Raw genomic sequence first — 7,207 nt, 5'->3', positions numbered from 1 at the left:
TTTCAAAGTGGATGTGCTTCGGTAATGTGAACTATTCTGGGTAAGGTTTTATATGCAGCTTGTTCACGAACTTTTGGATCGTACTACGTACAATCTGTATAGGGTATAGTTATGTTTCTCCTTTTTTGACTGCGCTGTATGATGAAAGAGAAAGAACAACAACCAAAAACGAAAAAAGAAAGAAAGAAAGAAAAAGGAAGAAAAACAAAGAGACAGTTTAATAACAAATTGATTTGTTTTTTTTAATTGAACATATAACTAAGATTTCAGTAATATTGTAATAATGTATGGATTTAGGTACATTAAACATAAGTAAAAAACATTAAATTATGTAGTTTAATCATTCAAAAAAATTAAGAATAAAACTATGAAATTGTCAACAAATTTCGCAATTAAAGTGGAAAGATTGCACGTAGACATTTTTTAGTCATCAAATAAAACAAAAAAGGTAACAGATAAATTACAATATTAAATCAAAATAGGAATATTTTTATACTTATTTAAAACTTATGAATAGAAAAGTTTGCCTTTTTCATAAAAGCTATAACAGTGACATAAATTTTGCTGAAAAAAGAAATAGCCATGAAAAGAGCGAGGTTCTTAAAACGCAGCTGCAATAAACAAGCTCAATATTTACACCAAGTTAATAACTGAATACATATACTACTTGATCTGATGTTTGCAGACATAATATTGAACAATTTGATTGTTTAACCTTTTATGAAGCTTTACAAACAAGTTCAAATTAAATTTTTGAACTTAACAATAATTTCTTGAAATTAAAAAAATTGCATAATAGAAAATCCTTGAAACCTTTCTATAAAAAGGGAAAATAACTTATTCATTGATTTTACATAAATACATAAAAATAGGTACTTACAACAGAAAAAAAAATCGATTGCTATTAATGATGCAAAAGAGATGGCGCATTACGAAACGAGGGCGAGAAATACGCAAAATGACATTTCTTGACCAAAATAAATAATTGCTAAATATTTAAGAAATGCTTGAAACGATGAGGTAGGGTAAGCGGGGGGGGGGGGGGGTCACCGTCTAATTTTGGAGTAACTCACACTTTGGCCCCGACCTCGGCCTCATTTTTTTAGTACAGAACCGCTACCACCAACGCCTCGGAAGAGTTTCTGAATCTACTTCAGTACTTATGAAAAACAAATTCAAAAGTCCCTTTGATTTCCGAATTATGTCACCATTCAAAACGTCTTTAATCAATTTCTTAAATTAATGCTCTAAATTCTTTCTAAACAATAGATAAAGTTTGAAAAAAAATCTCCAATTTTATGAATGGTGTTACTTTAAACAACTCAGACGTACAACTACAGTTTAATTTCAGACATTGAAGGTGGGAGGAGGAGCACGCAAGTGTTCTCGAAAATTCAAAAAATAGTTGTAAAAATAGAGTTCAAAATAATCATAAACATTGAGCAGAAAAACCCTTTTAAAACTTGCACCCGAGTTTGTTTCGACGTGCAGTGGCGGATTTAAAATATAGCAAATGTCGCAATTGTGCGAGAGGGCCCATAACCATAGGGGCACCGTAGGAGTTACAAAAATGCTTATGATAAATATTTTAAAACTTCTGTGATAGAGAAATAGGGTCCCAAAATGTATTTCAACTGGCCCCAAACTTGTAGCTCCACCGAAGCGATACTGAAAAGACTGCATTACTGTGATTCATATTACAAATATCGAAAAAATAAAAATTACCGTCGGTTCAACGGGAATCTCACAAAATGAAACGAAATCGGTTTCGCCATCTCATATTTATTTCCATGGTCTCCAATTCGACTATATATCAACAAGTGATCGTCAGTCTGAGACGCTATATTAGTTTTGCATTGAAATAAGTAATTAATAGCCACAAAAAATGAGTAAACAGCTTTTTCAGAACACCCGATTGAAAACAAAAAGGGAAGTGCACAACTGGAACGTACGCAAACCTCACATGCGAAAATTTATCCTCCCTTAGCTTACCATTTTTGAGTTATGACTTATGAGAGATACATACGTACATCCAGCGGCGAGAAACAACGCAATAATTAACTTGTTTGGTACCTGAATGCAGTATTAAAACCTCTTTCAGGGGGGGGGGGGAATAAAATAAGAAATCATACTGAAATTTAAGTAAACAATTTTATATGAAAACAATAACTCCCTTTACCTTATATTGAAAAGTAAAACAGCCAAGATCCTTTCTTTTTTTCAAAAACATCGGCCAATTCCATCGGTTTTTCGATGTTTTTTTAAGGCCGATGGGCCGATGTTTCCCGCAAGTTAGCATCGGCCGCCGATGACGATGCCGATGGCTAAAGTGTTGAACCATCGGCGCCGATGCATCGGCCAGGCCGATGCATCGGTCGAGTCCTATTAAAGTTATCGCTTTGTATGATCGTTTAATATCTACAGTTTTTGAAACAAATGCCAAATTTATGTTGAAACGTAAAATTGCTTCGCCTGTTTAAGATTTTTCAAAAGGTTTGAGCAGGAAACTAAAAAGTAACTAACTCTTTTAAGTACAACATTGTGGCCGCTAGTATTTCTTTACATAATATAAAAACTTAATACGCAAAAAAAACAAAGTCAACTTTTACATTACAACACTTTTATTCTATTCCCAGCGGCTGCCATTTTTATGGAAAAACGTCTACAACCATTTTCAATAACTCGCATTTTTTTATATTGAATGTTGCCACTCACATTATAACAAAAAGTGTTATGTCCCCTACATCACTCCCCTACCAGTAACAGAGTTACGTTTCTCTGAAAACATGGGAGAAAATTTTCATATATATATATATATACAAATAACAGTGATACAATATATACAAATTCAAACTATGTACACAAAATAAACACACTAAAATAAAATTTTTGAGTAAACATGAAAGTGGATTTCAAGAAAATTTGACATTGTCCTTGAAACGAACAGGAAGTTTCACTTCTCTTCCACAGCGTGTTGTATTTTTAGGCTGTAGTTGCTGGTTTGTCACAGATGTTTGCTGAGTTGGTACAGATGTAGACTGAGTTGGCATAGATATGGGCTTATTTGGCACAATTGTGGGCTCCGTTGGCACAGATGCATGATAACTTTCTGAAGTTGGTGTTAGAATTTCATCAGGTTGTAACACATACGCTGGTTTTAATCTATCCACGGAGATATTGACTTGGTTGTTTTTAATTGATAGAAGAAAATATTTTGGTGTTCTTTTCAGTACCAAAAAGGGTCCTTCATATGGGGGCTCCAATGGTTTTTTAACTCTGTCTACCCGCAGAAACACATGCGAGCATGTGTACAAATCTTTGGGGATGAATATTTTCTGTTTGCATTTGGATTTGGATTCGTAGGGCTTTAGGAGAGACATCTGGTTACGGAGATTGCTTACAAAATCATCATCATTAGGTATTGGTAAGTTTGAGTCTTCAAAAAATTCTCCAGGTAATTTGATTGTTTTCCCATAGACCATTTCAGCTATAGTAAATTGACAGTCCTCATGTAGAGCAGCTCGCAAAACCCATAAGAACTGTTGGTATGGTTTCTGTCCAACGAAGAGAGTTATGACATCTAATAGCCGTTTTTAAAGTGCGGTGTAAGCGTTCAATTTTCCCGTTGCTTTGCGGATGGTATGGAGTTGTACGTTTTAATTTCACACCACATAGGGAAGCCAAATTTTTAAATAATTCTGAAGTAAATTGCCGACCTTTGTCCGTAGTAACGCGGGAAGGTACACCAAAACGGGTAATCCAATTCTCATAGAAAGCTCTTGCTATACTTTCTGCTGTGATAGATGATAAAGGGACAACTTCCATCCAAGAAGTAAACCTATCAATGCATGTTAAACAGTATGTGTATCCGTTGGAAGGTGAATAAGGTCCAATTAAGTCTATATGAACGACGCTAAATCTTTCGTCTGGAGCTTGAAATTTTGAATATTCTGTTTTGGTATGTTTAATTACTTTATTTTTCTGGCACTCAATACAATTTTGAGCCCATTGTTTGATATCTTTATTTATACCTTGCCAAACGAACCTTTTAGTAATTTCCTTTACAGTGCTGCGAATTCCAGGGTGCGTTAAGCCATGAATTATGTTGAAAATTTTTATCCGGAAGATTTTAGGTATGAATGGTCTGATATCAGATGTAGAAGTATCGCAATACAAAAACTTCCCTGAGGGCAATTGATGTTGTTTAAAATGCAGTGATTTAGAGTGTAACTTCAAATGTTGCAGTTCTTCATCATTGATTTGGGCATCTGCTATTTGGTCGAAATCAAGTACAGTGGAATCGATGCTCTCAATTCTAGATAGCCTGTCTGCTACCACGTTGTCTTGACCATGTATATGTTGTATATCTGTAGAGAATTGTGAGATGTACTGCAACTGTCTTAGTTGTCTGGGAGAGGCTTTGTTATTGTTTTGTTTAAAAGCAAATGTTAAAGGCTTGTGGTCCGTATAGATCGTAAACACTCTACCTTCTAACATGTATTTAAATTGCTTGATAGAAAGGTACACGCTTAAGAGTTCCCTATCATAAGTACTGTAAACTTTTTGCGCTTCGTTTAATTTTTTGGAGTAAAAGGCTATTGGTTTCCAATTTCCGTCTACGTACTGCTGCAAAACAGACCCAACTGCAAAATCAGAGGCATCTGCATGTACAGCTAATGGTAGATCGGGATTGGGATAGGATAGTAAGGCAGCATTGGCTAAATCTTGCTTACATTTTTCAAAAGACTTCTTTGCTTCCTCTGTCCATTCAATTTTCCTTCGATCCTTCTTCGTAGAGCCTTTCAAATATTCATTTAATGGAACTTGAGTTTTAGCTGCATCTTTTAAATATCTTCTATAGAAGTTAATCATTCCCAAAAATTGACGAAGTTCGTGAATAGTTTCAGGAAGTTTATAATTTGTGATGACTTGCACTTTTTCTGGAAGAGGTTTTGAACCACTTGGTGTTATCAAGTATCCCAAAAATTCGAGTTTGTCGACTCCCATAACCGATTTGGATAGATTTATGCGTAAACCATATTCTTGAAGTCTCTTAAATACTTCCATAAGATGTTTCTTATGCTGCTCTTCAGATTCAGACGCTATCAGTATGTCATCCAAATATGGAAAAGTAAAATTTAGTCCAAAGAAAACTTCATTAATAAATCTTTGAAAGGTGGAAGGACAATTGCGCAAACCGAAACTCATAACGTTAAATTCGAAAAGTCCAAATGGTGTTATTATTGCTGTTTTTTGTTTATCTTCTTCTGCAATTGGAATTTGGTAATAGGCCTTAAGTAAATCAAGTTTTGAAAATATCTTTTTGTCCTTTAAAATGTGCTGAAAATCTTCAATTCTAGGCAAAGGGTAACGATCCGGTACTGTGATATCATTTAGGCGGCGATAATCTCCGCATGGTCTCAAAGCACCGTCCGTTTTGGTAACTAAATGAAGTGGACTAGCCCACGGTGATTTTGAAGGTCTTATAATATTATTTTCGAGCATAAAGTTAAATTCCTGCTTTGCTATTTCCAATCTTTTCGGATCCAACTGTCTTGCTTTTGAATAAACCGGCCTGCCATTCGTAATTATATGGTGTTCAACATTGTGCTTTGTATTACATGTCAGTAGATTAGGTTTTGTAATTTCCGGAAATTGCGCCAAGATTTCAGAAAAAATATTATTTTTGTTTAAAGTGCTTACATTTGATTCATCAACGGACGACGTAATTTCACCAATAATGCTTAGTTTAGTTACACCATCAACTAGTTTTTTGTTTTTAATATCAATCAATAAATTAAACCTGTTCAAAAAATCTGCACCTAAAATACCTTTACTAACTTTGGCAATGATGAACGGCCATTGGAAATCACGGCGAAGACCTAAATCTAGTGTTAAAATCTTGTGTCCGAAACATGGAATTTCAGAACCATTCGCGGCATAAAGTTTAAAGTCACTACTTACTTTGTCACTAGACGTTGCTGGAATCAGACTGACATCCGCTCCACTGTCGACAAGAAATTTTAAACCAGTTCTTTTATCATTTACAAAAAGTCTATAAGTGAATTCACGGCAGTTTCCAAAATCTTCAGCAGCAGAATTGGCCGCTAATTCTGATTCTGCTGCGCATGGGAGTTTTCCTGGTTTTTCCAGTTACATGGTGGTTTACATTTTTCCGGAAAGCATCTTGATCCAAAAGTAAAGTGATAGTAGCACAATTTTCCTTTTGGGTTATAACGCTTCCGACTTCTACTTCTGTCTCTTGAAAATGATCGGTTATTTCTTTCTGTACTACGGCTTCTTTCATTTGCTTGGCGATGAAAATGCAACTCTTCAATCCGCCGTTCTAACAGAGATACCTTTTCTAATAATAGCGAAACAGTATTTGGCGACGCGCCAGAGTCCTTATTTTCACTTGAATGGGCTTCGTATAATTCAGTCTGTGGATGAATGTCAATAATCTTATCAGCCATAATCGCCAGTTTATCGATATTTTCATCACTAACCGCCAATATATGCTTAATATGATGCGGAAGTTTTTCCATCCATAATGTTTTCATTACAGTCTCAGAAATGTCATTAGTCGCCAAAGATTTCATTTTATGCAACAGATGACTTGGCTTTAAGTCACCGATTTCCACGCCAGCAAAAAGACGTTTCAATCGTTTGCTTTCGCTTTCTTTGAATAAATTTAACAAACGTTCTTTTGTAAGTGAATATTTATTCTCGGATTTATCAGCGATAATGTCCCATATAGTTTCTAAATATTTCGGCTCTATCTGCGAAACGATGTAATTAAATTTAGTTGCTTCATTTGTTATATTATTAATTTGGAACTGCGCTTCTATTTGAAAAAACCAAATTTCAGGTTTTTCAGTCCAAAATGGGGGAATTTTTATGCTCACCTTCATAGCTTCGGAAGACTTACCGCTATCTGACTGGCTTTCAGTCTTCGAGTTTTCATTTTTTTCAGAACTTGACATCATATTAAAAGAAAGTCCGGGTCACCAAAAAAATGTGGCCGCTAGTATTTCTTTACATAATATAAAAACTTAATACGCAAAAAAAACAAAGTCAACTTTTACATTACAACACTTTTATTCTATTCCCAGCGGCTGCCATTTTTATGGAAAAACGTCTACAACCATTTTCAATAACTCGCATTTTTTTATATTGAATGTTGCCACTCACATTATAACAAAAAGTG

Source organism: Uloborus diversus, chromosome 2 (genome assembly GCF_026930045.1).
Source record: "Uloborus diversus isolate 005 chromosome 2, Udiv.v.3.1, whole genome shotgun sequence".
Classification (NCBI taxonomy): Eukaryota; Metazoa; Arthropoda; class Arachnida; order Araneae; family Uloboridae; genus Uloborus; species Uloborus diversus.
The sequence above is the reverse complement of the archived record's forward strand: the minus strand, read 5'-3'. Positions refer to the sequence as shown.